The 14,974-nt window shown below is 44.9% G+C and overlaps 1 protein-coding gene across 1 annotated transcript in view; it reads left to right on the plus strand.

Annotated features, from left to right (window-relative positions):
* Nucleotides 1-14,974, plus strand: part of TPH2 (tryptophan hydroxylase 2) — a 116,250-nt gene that overhangs the window by 11,156 nt on the left and 90,120 nt on the right. The gene's annotated exons all lie outside the window — the stretch shown is intronic.

Below are 14,974 nucleotides of genomic sequence, written 5' to 3' on the forward strand. Positions count from 1 at the left end.
AGCTTGACTGCCCTGTGCACAAGTTTTTCCTTGGTGAGGATTTAGGACATTATGTGTATTATAGAGGGTATCAGTGTTGCTTTTTTTTTTTTTTTTTTTTTTAAAGGACTATGGCATACAGATGCTTAAAGTAAAGTGACCGGATTCCACATCGCACCTCTGGTTGGGCCAGTCATTTACTCATTTCTAACTTCCTGGATGCTGGCATCCCCTTCTGTCTCTCCTCCCAAGCCCCAGGCCTCCTCTATTTTTTTCCCATCACATCTATAATGCCGAAAACCAGAAATATGTGGCACATGCTCTCCACATGTGTCTACTCCACTCCTGTCTCCTCTGTTCCAAGCAGCTTCTTGATGTTCGTTAGCCTACTGTGACTTTCTACCCTCACAGTGTCTGTGTACACATGGCTTGTCCTGGCCCAAGCCCAGCCTCATGCCCCCTTTGACCCTCAGCACCATGGCTCATGACCCCGTCTCCCAGTGTTTCCCAGACAAATTGCCGAGAGAGCGCTCTGATGGGCCAAGCTCACTTTTTCCCATCAGGCCCTCGTAAGTGGTGTTGAGTGTTAAGATCAGCTCCTTTGGGTCCCAGACCCTTCCCATGGAATCAGACTATGCCTGCATTGATGGGTCCTCAGAAGGGATATGCGCAGGACTGGCTTTTGGGACATGACCTGTCCAGGACATGGTCAAAGCTCAGTGCCTGGCAGAGTCTTTCTCTTAGATAAAACAGATACATGAAAATGTATTTTATGCGTAGATGCTATATGTAATGTATTTTATATATATATATAAAACAATATATGTATGTATGTGTGTGTGTATATACAGGATTTTGTTAGCATAGTGATCAAGGGACTACCTCAAATATTACTTATTTCCTCTTGATAGAGCCCAGAAACTGGATGAAGGTGAGCCGATATTGTGGTGATACTGATACAATTGGTATATATGAGTCAACCAGTTTCAAGGAGCATTGATAATGGGGAGACTTTGGCTTTAAAGAAAACATATTTATATGGAGACGAAAGGAAAAAGGCACATAGAGTGATGGAGAGTGAGGCTCTCAAAGTGTTAACAAGAGTTGGCATTTGCCAACAAAAGAGAAAAATTGAGGTGTGGTGTTTATGGAAAACTAAAGATTGGAGGTTGGAAATGGTGGAGATTCCATACAAAGGAGGGCTGGATGGAGCTGGAGCATTCCAGGATTTGGTCCCAGTTTGGAGGGACCTGACTCTTGGTAACTGAATGTTTAGGAGGCTGAGGTAGGAGGGAAACTGCCAAGTCACCATGTTACAGGGAGAAACTACTCTCGTACGGACTCACAAAACTCTCCCTGTTGTCATGATACCAGAAAGGCCAAATTACAACCTGCAGGTTACTTGGTGGATAGAGAATCAAAGCAAAGGACGGTCAGCTGAACAAGCTGGAATCCAGGGGCATAAGAACCTCTCCCCTGGACTGTGCTGAGTCAAGATTGACACGTAGAATAATAGAGTGATTAAAAACTGGGGCATTGGAGGCAGACAATGTGGGGTTCTAGACTGGCTCCACTGCTTCCTACGTGGATGTTCGACCTCCTAATGCCTCAGTTTCCCCATCCAGGAAACGCGTTTGACCATAGGACCCATCTCACAGGGCTGTGGTAAGGATGACGAGAGAACGCATATGCTGTGCTCAGCACAGTGCCCAGCACGGGATTTGTGACTATAGGCGTCAGTTGTTAATACTTTATCCTCCTCCTTCCCCCTTCCCCACAGGCTGTCCTTAGTTTACAGGTGACCGATTGTTTGCTTGGTTCTTTAGTTATACTCACACCCTAGTTTAGGCTGCCACTTAGCAAATACTGTAGCTCCAATGTCCCTTAAAGTAATCCTTGGAAGAAAACTCCTTCAGTTTCTAATTTAAAGATTGCTGCGTATACCAATGCTTTTTGTGCCAACCAACATCCTTCTTTACGGAGAGATTTCATGGAAAACCATAATATTCTCATATTTGTGTGTGTGTTTGTGGGAAGCTGCCAAAATACTGATAACACATTGCCAGTTGCCTTGGGTGTTCCTTGTAAGTGGACAGAGTGAGGACAGTGCTTACCAGGAGTGGCTAAATCTGAAAAACATGAACCCAGGACTTGCAGAAAGTAGAGAGAAAAGAATCATCACTTAATGCCCTCATGCCATCACTGCTGCGGCTTCTCTGAGTCTGAGGATGAATAAGGGCTAGCCATTGTGTGTGGGTGCACGCATGTGCATCTACAAGCACACTGAGGGCTGGAGTCGAGCCTGGGTGCTGGTGCTGATGGGGGCGTGGCACAGATACTGACAGATCCCAAGTGGGCCTGGGCCCTTGTCTCCAGTTTGCCCTGAAGTAAGTAAGGTTTCCTTTCAGTTTACAAAAAATAAAGGTGCAATTTCTAATTGAAATAGGTATTTTTCTAGTGCTGATAGCTTTCTGAGTGAGCAAAGGTAAAGGATGTCAATACAATAATTACTTAAAATAAGTTCATTTGAGCGGCTTCTGGCAGCATGCTATGATCTGATTTTCCAAACCAAAGCTTAGAACCACTGGTCTGAAGCAGACTATTTGAAATCAGGGGGGTCCTAAAATCCAGCATGTGAGGGCCCTGCAAATATAATTTGGTGACAAAATTAGGGAGCACTCTGACGCGGGGAGAACAATTCAATTTCCTGTTGATAATTCGTTAAGGCTTCGGGGCTCTGAGAAGAAGTCAAATATATGGTCAGAAATAGAGATGAAGATGGAGTACAGATGTTTTGGCATTGCCATAGGGATTGGCAGGATGTAGCTGGAGGGGTCTAAAGGTAAGGAGAAGGAAAATAAATGAAATACAGAATAGTATATATTGAAACCACCGGCAAGAAGCCCTCTGGGAGATTCGTGTTGAATACTGTATTTTCTATGATAGTCTTGGAAGGATAAAGCAGGGAGAAAAAAATCAACAAAACCAGTGAAAAATGAAAAAGTTTCATTTCATCACTCTATGATGAAAAAACAGCAGGCTCAAAATCTGTATGACCGTGAACCCAAAAGAGGAGAGGGAGCGGGGAACATGCCGGCCGCTGAGAACTGTCGGTGGGCGCCTCTTCACGAATTTCTGATTGACAGCGCAGCGGACAAGCAGGATTGAAACCCGCGCCCCGGCAGGCCGCCGCCGCGACCGTCCCCGCTGCGCCCACGAGTGGGGTGGGCGTGGCCTTCTCCACAGATGCCCCGGGGACCAACGCCCTGCCCGGAAGGGGCGCTCCTCCTGATCCGTCTGGGAGAGAACGTGGGGATCAGACCCCAGTTTCCCCCCCGCAAATAAAAGAAATTCTGGTCCGAACAGAACAGCAAGTACCCCGTGATTCGATGATGTGAGGCCCCCGTAGATTTGCAGTTCAGAGGAAATGGCTGTGCGTGGGGCAGCCGGATTGTGGAGCAAGAGAAAATGATGCCTGAGATGTTGTAACTGTTAGGTTTGTCTGAAACTACCCAGCTTTTTGTCATTGGTACATTCATCTTTTAACGTTGGACGTTAGCTTTGCTGCATTTCCCTGGGCTTCACAATTGCTATATTGTTGGGGAAGAAAAGCAGTAATGTGTTTTTATTCAATTGACTAGAAAAAAAACAAATTTTTCTTTGGAGGCTATTATAATGACTATTTCTGAACAATATGCATGCATATTTAGTTTAATTATGTGTTTGGTGGGGCTGGTGGTAGTTATTTCAAGCCATCTTCTCTCTCGAAAGAGGCCCCGAGCTCTGGCGTCCATTGTGCCGCTCCGGTTTGCTTAAATTGGTTTTGAAGATTACTGTGATTGTGTCTTGCTGTGAATGTACTTTCTTCTGGTTGAAATTAAGTTGGTACCTAACCTTATGTTCTTCTCATGGGGCTGCTTCCTCTTTGGTTGGTTTGTTCAGTCCATGGAATCTGAAATGAAAATAGGTAAATGCAAACGTCAGTGGGAAAGGTAAACGAGGGAGTTGCAACATGTCAGAATTTGCTACTTAAAGTTGGAAAAGCCCCCAATTTGCCAAGAAAACTCATTTCATTTCAACTTCAGGAGTCCAAGTGGTTCCATAGCATCTCCAGGCCTCAGTCGTGTCCTCTGTACAGTGGAGACAATAGCAGCGCTTCTGCCTCTCTCCTGGGAGTATGCTAGGGATTACATGGAATCATTGCGGCATCACTGTTCAATAGGCTTTGTTATTATCTTTATGAAAACAGTAATCAAAGAATCTAGACCAAGAGCCCAGGATTCCCTCAGCCCGCTGCCCGACATGGAGGCCTCAGTAGCTGCCCCTTTCCCCTAGAGCTGAGAGGCAGTGTGTGGGGTGGCTAAGAGGGCAGAAGTTGGAGTGCATGCCTGGGGTGGATTCCAGCTTTACCACTTACCAGCTGAGTGACCCCAGCAAATTACTTATCTTCTGTGCCTCAATTTCCTTGTCTGTAAAATGAGGATAACTCTACTACTGCTTTATAGAATTGTCCCGAGGGCTAAATGAGCGGATATATTAACAGCATGTGGAACACTACATAAGAAGTGCTATATAAGTATTTGCTAATACTTCTATAATACTATTTTTCTCACTTCAGCTGACCTCTCCTTTTTGTCTCTCCTCACGCTCCAAACGTTTTTATAATCCTTTGGTTGCCACCCATCTCCACTCCCCTTAGCTAAGACTTTCTTTAAGTCCTGACTTTCGTCTGATATTTACGCTGTTAGTTATTTATTGCTGCATAACAAAATCGAGCAGCTTAAAACGACAAACATTGATTATCTCACATAGTTTCTGAGGGTCAGGAATTGGGGAGCAGCTTGGCTGGGTGGGGCTGGCTCAGGGTCTCTCACAAGGCTGGCATCAAAGTGCTGGCCGGGGGAGCAGCCATCTGCAGGCTTAGCTGGGGCTGGAGATCTGCTTCTGGTATGGTCACTCATATGGCTGTTGGCAGGAAGCAACAGTTTTTTGCAACATGGGCCTCTCTACTGGGCTGCCTGAGTGTCCTCAAGATATGGTAGCTGGCTTCCATCAGTGGTCTGAAAGAGTCCAGGGCAGAATCCACAATGCCTTTTATAACCTAGCCTCAGAAATGACGTACCGTCACTCCTGACGTGTTCTGTTGGTCTCACAGCCCAACCCTGATACGCTGTGGGAGGGAACTGCACATGGGCGTGACACCAGGAGTCAGAGTTCACTGGGGGCTGTCTTGGAGGTTGGCTGCCACATACATTTAACTTGTGTTTGATTTTATTTCTTCAAGCCTCTCCCCAACTGCTCTGCCAGGATTGGTGCCAATGTATTATCTGTAGAACTGATCTTGTGAAGGAAGCGGTAGCATGGTGTAGCAGAACACGTGGCAGAATGTATAGGCTTTGGAGCTAGCAGAGCTAGGTTTGAATTCCTGCTCCACTTACAAGCTCTTTGGCCATGAGCACAGACGTAGTCTCTCTGAGTCTCAGTGCTCTCATCTCAGAATGGGCACAATATCTACCTTGTATGGTTGGGAGGATTAGCAATGATTACAGGGCCCAGATGCCGATGCGCACAAGCTAGTGTTGACTCTCTGATAATGTGATTATTATCATCAAGCGTTAAGTAGCTGGTGGTTCCTCGATTCCATATAATCATTTATTAAGCTCATTTAAAATGAATAAAGGACCTTATGGAGTGAATGAATTAAGGAATTTCAGGCTCCATGGTAGGCTGGGTTGTAGGAGTTTTTCAAAAAATGTGTGTGTGTACTTTTCACTTTTTAGTTTCATGTAACTCACGCACACAGCTTGCTTCTTCAATCTGAAAACTTGAGCCTCTGCAAGGCCTTCTGAGGCCAGCGACTCTCAGCTAAGGTCTGAGAGTCCAGGATGCGGCTGGCATATGTTGGCTTGAGCCCTGAATGGCTGATGGTGGTAGAAATGTTCACCACAGGTGGGCCTCTCACCTGGCACATTCAGGTGGTTTTAGCTTCCTTTAGTGAAATTCCTGCTGTGTACTGCACATGGTGCTAAACACATCACTTACGTCTCTCATTTAGCATCACAATGAGGCTTGAAGATTGGTGCCATCATTGTGTTCATTTTGAAGATGAGGAAATTGAGGTTCAGAGATATATTAAGAAACTTACTAAAGGTGACACAGCTGATCATGTCACCTGCATAAATACTAGTTATTGCCACTTTAATTTCTCCCAAATGGAGCAGTAAATCAAAGAGTAGAATGAAAGCAAATATTTGTAGTCCTAGGGTTACTTCCTAGATGACCAGAGTAGATTCTGAAGAAGGTCACTCTCAGGGGTTTCAGGAGTGCCTCTCTTACAGAATCTAAATGTCTTCCTTTGCTCAAGAAGCCATATCTTTTCTTTTTCTTTTTCTTTTTTTTCTTTGGAAGTGGCTGCAGCACTTCCACTTTACATAGGTGGTGTCATACACAAGCTGAAAATAACAATGACAAAACTAAGTGACGTGGCATTTTTAAAAGTCATTATTGTCTTTATAGAATTCTCAGCATATTTGAAATGCACAATTCTTGTAAGCATTTAATACACTTAAGACTTTGTGGAGCCAGGACTCCAAGTAGCCCTGTCTGACTTCTAGGGTACAATGTGTCTCCCTGGCTGCTTGGACATCTGCCTGCTGCTGGCACAGCAGAGCCATGCCGTGTCCTAGCCCTGCACAGTGGTTTTGTGCTCTTCTCCTCCTGCCTGAAGCCTGACCCTTGTGGGATGTATGGTAGATGGAAATAAACATAGCTAGGCTAAGACTTGAAAAACAGTTGCCTGGGATTTGTCTCTCTCTGGCTTTTTTCTAGTTGCTTGCCTATTTATTTCTTGATTTTTTGATTTACAAAATTGCATCCTTTGTGGTTCAGTTGCTCTGAGTGTACATGGCTAAACAGAGACTCTAAAACAAAACAGCCCCACATGGGAACTGACATATTAAAAAAATGCAATCACCCGCCCAGCAGGCACGTTCAGTTTGGGTGAGCTTGTGAATATTCTACTCAGCTCCATCGGGGCAGACAGAGAGAGAGAAAGAGAGAGAGAGAGAAACTGGGAGAGAGAGAGAGAGAGAGAGAGAGGAAGAGAGAGAGGAAGAGAGGAAGAGAGAGAGAATTTGCTTATTCAATACGAATTGGCGATGATTCTAACCTCTCTCCTCATCAAAGCAGAGAAGGGCATTGTTTGCCACTCTGTGTTCCCCTACTCACAGCCCCAAATACCACATGATGTCAAAATGAAGCCCTCTGGGACTGGGATTCAGTAATGTGCTGTGCATTTTAAGGTGTGGAAGAGATGCATAATTATGGAATGGATGTGCCTTGAAATAAACATATTGGGCTTCCAAGCCAGCATCTCTCTTCTCAGCAGGTCTACTCAGTTACTTCTTTCTCTAGATGACTCAGCAGGAGTCAGCCATAGGTTTGCAAAGGGAAGGAAAGAGATGGAGGAGCAGAGACAAACAAGGATGAGCTGCAGACCTTGAGTAGAACCCTTGGCAGACATTGGGTAGAGGTGTCTGCCGCTCTGCCTCCCACCTCCCAGTGCCCAGGACTGTGCACACTGGGCTTCCTCTCCTCACAGGGGGCGGTGACGATTTAGCTTTGAGTTTGAGCCAGAGGCTTCCTGATACTGAGTTTTTCCGAGAAGGCTTTTGCAATTATTGCAGCTTGCAGAAAAATAACTGGGGTGGCTCCACCTCTCCACTTTTTGAGAAATTTCAGTTGACCTTAGCATTTCTCATTTCATGTGAGAAGAGGCATGATTTATGGATCCTGCTTGCTTTCAGAATGTAGCTTAAAGGAATTCATTGCTAACAGGAGTCGTGAGTGCCACATTACCTATTTTTAGATAGGCAAATCTTAATAGGAAACACAACAAATAGAAGGTGGAGGAAGAATGAAAGGGAAAATTTAATGCTTTCTTGACAGGGGAAAAAAATTAACTGAGAGGTTGCAAGTTTTTATCCTTCATGACATTTTCCTCATCAGTTCCATTGGCGGATGGTCCCCTTGATGAATTGTGGCCTCTATTGTGATGTGGGACCAAGCTTTAATTTTTTTCCTTCTGTGCCTTTTTGAGAAGAGGCCCCTTAGAAGGCAAATGTGCTTTCTCCCTGACTGAGCTAATTTTATCCCATTCCATTATCCTCCATCGATTTCCTTTCCCAGGTTTTGAATGGAACTGAGATATATGGGGCTGTTTGGGTACTTTGTGACTCCTGCATAAACACCAGTTGTAGATGCTTTAATTTCTCTGAAATGGAGCGGTAAATTGAAAAGTGGAACAAAACCAAATATTTGTAGTACTGGGGTCATTTCCCAGATGACTAGAATAGTTTCTGAGGAAGGTCACATTAGAGGTTTCAAGAATGCCTCTCCTGCAGAACCTAAATATCTTCCTCTGCCCAAGAGGCCACCCCTGTTTTTGTTTTTAAATCTGGATAGCAACTTCCGTTTGACATGGGGGATATCGTACACAAGTTGAAAACAAGAGCAACAGAATTAAATGACTTGGATTTTTAAAAAGTTATTCTGCTCTTTACAGAATTCTCAGCTTATTTGAAGTGTACAGTTTTTGTAAAGTATTTAAAAGAATGCCAAGTGTTACTCTCTACGTGAAGTTCAGCTCAGTGGGTGAAAGGAAGGGAGCCTGAGAGTTTCAAAGAAAGACAAAAGGGAAAATTGACTCGGAAAAGTTTTCTCCTTTTCATCTTCTGGGCTTGGTGGACCGTTTAGCTGTTCGTGAATGCCTCAGGAGGGCTGCTCCCACGGCTGTGGACGACGTAAACACAGGATGGCCCAGTAGCACTTACTGACAAGGACAGAAGCTGCACCAAATTCTAACATCTTTCACGGGAAATGAAGTATGAGTACTTTTACTTTAAAATGATTTCCATGAACATGAAGGATTAAAATGATTTCCACAAGTCCTGTCTGAGGCGAATGGGTTTATACAGAAGAGTGCCATTTTGTAATATCTAGATCTATTCTTTTTTTTTTTTTAAGATTGGCACCTGAGCTAAAATCTGTTGTCAGTCTTTTTCTCCTCCTCAATTCTCCCCCGCCCCCCAGTACATAGTTCTATATTCTAGTTGTGGGTCCTTCTGTTTGTGCTATATGGGATGCCGCCTCAGCATGGCCTGATGAGCAGTGCCATGTCTGTACCCAGGATCTGAACTGGGGGAACCCTGGGCCGCCAAAGCGGAGTGCATGAACTTAACCGCTCGGCCACGGGGCGGGCCCCATCTCCAGACCTAGTCTTGACCCTGAAGGGAAGTGATGAAATTTTATTCATTTCTGTAGACGTGGAGGAAGGGAACCAACTCTATTAAGTACTGTCAGGTAGTAGGCATTGGCCCAGGTGCTTTACAGATGACGTCTCATTTGACCCTGTCAGTGTTGTACAGTTCCCTTCTTTCCCTCAGTTTCAAATGCGGAAACAGAGGCCATGCAGGATACGTGGTAGGTACTCAGTACCTTGCACTGAGGTGTACTGGTTAAGAGTGAGGTCTCTGAAGCTGGCCTTCCTGAATTGGAGTCCTCACTATGCCACTTATAGCTGTTTGACCTTGAACAGATTCCCAAGTCTGTAAGCCTGTTTACTCAACCATAAAATGAGGATGGTAGGAGTCATTTATTCCCCTGTAAAGTGAGAATTATATGACACCATCCATGTCATGTGCTGTTATGTTATTATGATTGCTACAGTGGGATGGATGGATGAATGAAGGGATCCTGTGGTTGAGGTCATGACTCCACTACTGAAATAGGTCGTTAGCAACATTTGGTCCCTGTTGGTCAAGATGCAAGATGTGTGCGACTGAATTTGGAGCTCTTGGAGACCCCAGCCTGAGTCTCTGCATCCCTGTGGCCTGAGATGGTTGGCTGCCATGGGATGTAGCTCTTTGCTGGCTTGTGTCCTCTGAGTCACCATCCTGGTGAGTGCTGAGCATGCACACATCAACAGTTGTCAGACCCGCTGTTGTTGCTGTTGATGTTTAATTTCATAGTAGTTTTGGCAGAAGAAAATCACTCCTCTAGAATGTGAAGAGGACTTTCTTCAAGGTGAGAAAATGGGAGGAAGCCCTATCCCGGGATCACAGGACAAGTGAAAACACATAATTTCCAGGAGTTAAATCTTCCCTCTCCTGAGGCTGCCTAGGTGCAGTCGTTGATTTTCATTACGTCTCTTACAAAGGCAGCACCAACATTAACAACGTGAACAAACAAACTAACATTTTTGTTTTCTACCATCTGAAAGTTCCTTAGGTCCCATAGACTCATTTATGAAAATTCATGTGTGAAAAACTCATTTGTAAAAGCTCATAAAATATGTGATCACCGGTGCTCTCACCTGAGCGGCCTGGGGACCAGCTGAGAATGGGCCTGAGCCTTACAGATGAGTTACAGATAGCCCCACTCTGTGGAGCGGCATCGAGCCTCAGGCTGCCCAGTCCACCACCCACGAGCCCTCACCGGCCACTTCATGTCTGACGGCTTGAATGGGTGGAGGCCTCGGTGTAACTCAGCAGTTGTTAAGTCCCTGTACTGAGTTGTACGTTTCCTTTCAGGAAAATAGCATTCAATCATCGTGCTCTGTGGCTTTGCAAATATCTTTGAAAGTTCATTCACTAGGATATCCAGTCAAGGAAACATCTCTGTGTTGAGTTAAGTTTGGCTTTTACATCCCTCTGGGTTTATATGTGCTGCTTGCTTTCCTGGTGAAAATTTTGGCTACAAGTGTGATGGGTGACAATGCTTAGGAAACCTGAGCTGAGAAAAGTAGGAAAAAGAAACCCTTCCACGTGAAGTAGGGATAATAGGAAACCAGTGGGACAAGTATGTATCTGCCAGACTTTCTGGTACTCAACTATAATTTTTCTGAACCTTTAGATTTGTGGCTTGTTTCACGCTGACTGGTTGATTTACTTATTCAATACACATTACATATGGAAACCTATCTGCTCCAGGCTCCCCTCTGGGTGGCATAAGGTAGATGAGAAAGCATCGGGCCGCGCCCTGGGGGAGGGCACTTTGTAATGAGGAGAGAGTTAGCAGAGTCATAGCTGTGGATATTTACTTCTTGTTTTTATTTCCCTGGGTATTACTGATAGTATTTTATCACAAAGTTATTGAGTGTCCTTTATGAGCTGAATTCTGAAGTGTAATTTTATCAAATTGGAGAGCCTTAGACTTTTCTCATAGACTCTTGGAAATCAGTAGAAAAAGTGGCATTTGCTTTCTGGTTAAACTTTAATGGAATTCATACACTTTTCTTAGGATGTTTTTTTCCTGGCTTGTAGTAACATTTTTCCAACCTCAGAGGCATACGCATCTTCCTGTGTGGCTTTGCTCTGGAGACACCTGGCTACAGGTGACACTAACCAGCATAGAGCTAGGTGATGGCATGGTCACTGGTTATGGTGAGAGTCACCAGTACTGACTGGAATTTTGGCACACTGGTGTGTCACCTCAGTTGTGAGAAGTGTAACAAATGCTTGGTAACAATAGTAAATTTTGTGAATGATGAATGCTTCTCTTTTTTTAAATTTAATTTTACTTTTTATCTTTCTGTGAGGAAGATTGGCCCTGAGCTAACATCTGTTGTCAACTTCCTCTTTTTCAGATCCTAGGGTTTTTAAAAAATTTTGATGACTTTCAATGTCTCCACTTCTTTTTTTGTGTTTTTTAAAAACTGGCACCTGAGCTAACGTCTGTTGCCAGTCTTCTTTTTTTTTTCTTCTTCTCCCCAAAGCCCCTCAGTACACAGTTGTATGTTCTAGTTGTGAGTGCCTCTGGTTGTGCTACGTGGGACCCTGCCTCAGCGTGGCCTGACGAGTGGTGCCATGTCTTGCCCAGGATCCGAACCCGGGAAACCCTGGGCCGCCGAAGCGAGGCGCAGGAACTTAATCACTCGGCCCAGGGGACCAGCCCCAAATGCTTCTTTTTTAAAAATTACATTAGATCAAAATCAAGGTTATTCTTATAATAATGTTAGAATAATGTCAATTTTACTCTTCCATATTCTTGTATGCTTTCTTGGATGGGAAGGAAAGAGGATGAATTGCAGATAGCTCCCTGGAAATTATGCAGAATTCAGGGTGTGCTCACTGAGGAGTGCAGGATGTACTCTCATAAGTCAGGAAGGAACAAAGACAGGGACCTCCTGCCTTCATGTTCCCATAATCTTCCTGGAAGGTCCTGTCCAAACCCTTAGAGGAGCTGCTAATTGCTAATGAGTTTCAAAGTTGGTGAATTTTCACATTTCACCTCTTCTCATTTCCTTTCTGTAGCCCCCAGGTGGAAGTGTCAATCCAGAGAGAAACGCCTAAGGTGGGGAGAGAGAGAAGAGATGAGGCAGAGATGTGAGGGACAGTCTGTTCCAGGTAGATGAACAGCTCTTGAATAAGTAAGGCATCTCCTACCCTAAGGAACATGTAATGAAATAAAGTAGAAATGAGTTCCTTTCTGTTTTTATCAGATTCGTCCATCCGCCTCACCAATTCTCTGTTTACCTTCTGTTCTGTTTGGTCCTTGCCACTGAGGAAATCCAGCTGTTCTCAAAAAACACAATCTGCATGGTGTTTCAGTCAGTCTTGCCATCTTGGTGTAAATACCGCAATTGCAGCCTGTCAGATCTTCCTCCACTGAGTGAGTGAACTGCTCCCCAGCACTGGAGTACCTCTGAAGATAACACAAGTAGGGAAACTGCATCTGGTACTAGGAATTCCACCAGCAAGGACGCTAGGAGGCATCCAGGACACACCACCATAATTAGATATTTTCCAATCCCCCAAGTTTAAAAACATATATATAAGAAAAATAGCTTGCTGTTAGACGTGCTGGAGGAGAAGATAGAATAGTTAAATAAAACAAAAGCATTGTTGCTTATTCATCTGGGTATAGAAAGAACTCCCACAGTTTCAGCCTCAGTGGGGTACGTGTCTCTGGGTTTCAGTGTCAAATATGTGTTTGTTAAACAGCTTTGCTCTAAGGAGCTCAGGACTTCCTTAGAATAACCAAGTCTGTACCTGCCTCCAATTTGGTTTGTCTGTGCACTTTCAACTCCTCATTGTAGGGACAAAGCAGGTTTTTCAGAATCACGCCCCTGATTCTAGGAAGAGTGGTATTTAACCTTACAGGCAGAAAGATGCCTCCCACAGCCGTCAGTATTTCCAAAGAAGGTTCTTAGTGTTCTCCAAGTAACTTATTGTACCATGGAGTTTGTCCTGTCATCCAGCGTAAATCCCCATGGTGACCATCTTAGTCCTTTTCCCGGTACTGTCTTCCCGGGCGCTGGCCCCCATCATGTTCATAAAGCCTCAGTTTGCTATTCTTTGGCCAGAGGGCGAAATCTACAGTGAATGGAAACGACTGAAAGTCACGTCTGTTTCTCTCCAGTGAATTAGGAATCTGTGAATAACAATTTTGGTGGTTGTTGAGAATTCCAGAATCTCAACTAATTCCATATAAATGGAGGAGATTCCCTAGAGATCTAATTATAATATTTGCATGTAATTAGTTTGTGGAGGAGTCCCATCTTGTTAGGGTTTATCCCAACAGAAATGTCTTTATTTTCCCCACTCTCCACTTTCAACTGTGTCATGTGGAACTCTACTTTCCTGCTGGGAAGCAGCTTCCTTAGCAACATCTAATCTCCTGTCCGTTTTCATTATTAGTACAGTCTCATTTGGCTATTTAAGGCCTAGTCCTGTTCATTGAAAGAAAGATTAATCTCAAACTTGATTCAAAGTGTATCTTCCCTCCCCTTCAGTAGTTTGGAGGTGAGTGTGTGTGTGTGTGCGCGCACACGCATGGGGAGCTCTGGTTCTGTGTGCCTTTCCTTCCCTCTTCTAGAACCTAGTTCCTCTGGAGGTAGGGGCTGAGAGGAGGGAGGGAGGTGGCTAAGGGCTTTTTATAGGATTGTTAGAATGCCAGCGGTGGGCAGGCCTCAGGCCACACTTACCCTGGTTTAGATGGATTCTTTCTGAGGGGGTGGTCTCTGTAGAGTGTTATGTGTAGTTTTCTTGGGGCAGGACCATTCCCTCCATCTCCACCCCTACAGATATGCACCCTGCATCCCCTTGGCCTTGGCACCCCCACCTCCTTCTCTGGGTTGGGCACACTATGGCTTGGGCACCTCTCACAGACCTGCCCTTCCTTGCTTCTTCACCAGGGTAACGGGAACCACTGGAGCATTCTTCTGCATCCTGAGACCCAAGCAAAACTAGACAGGGTGAGGCTTCCCCATCTTTCTCTCAGGGACACCACATTGGGTCCTCTAGAAATCTATAGATCACTGGACATCAGGCTCCACGTTCATGGGAACCTCAAATTTCAGAGGGCACATATCAAGGGTCCCCTCTTCTCCCTCATAGTGTGCCGTACTCCTAGGCTTCCAGACACTCCCCCAGGGACTGTCTTTCTGCTACTCGACTCTGGTGGCCACACCAGGGAGGGCCTGTGGTACTGCTGCTCAGCACGGGTCCAACTGGGAAAAAGCAGCCAGGCCTCACTTCTCATGGGCATCCACAGTCCTTCCAGATGATTCTCATGGCACAGCCTCCCCTCCTCACTCAGGGAAGGGGAAAAAACCTGCCCTTCCCCTCAAACACTGGCCTCCTCACAATGCTGTGCATCTTGTTCCCTGTTAGACCAGTGGGTGAGGTGGAGGTGGAAGGCGTGTGGTAGAGAGGACTTTATTGGTGGTAGGGCCATTTCTGCTGCCTGGTAACATGCCCTGCAAGGAGAGGACTGGCTCCAGCTGTTGGGGTCTTTTTCTAGAATGTGGAGTACTTAAGAGACTTTAGTTTGGACCAGAACAGAGGTTTAGGATGCTGAACTACAACAACATTACATAGACATTATAACATGTCCTCCTAGAGAGATGCATAACACATGGGTGTATATCCTAGGATACCCTTCTGTCATCTTTCTGAGGTACAGTTCACAAAAGAACATTAATCTGTAATAAATA

This window comes from Equus przewalskii, chromosome 29 (genome assembly GCF_037783145.1).
Source record: "Equus przewalskii isolate Varuska chromosome 29, EquPr2, whole genome shotgun sequence".
NCBI classification, from domain to species: domain Eukaryota; kingdom Metazoa; phylum Chordata; class Mammalia; order Perissodactyla; family Equidae; genus Equus; species Equus przewalskii.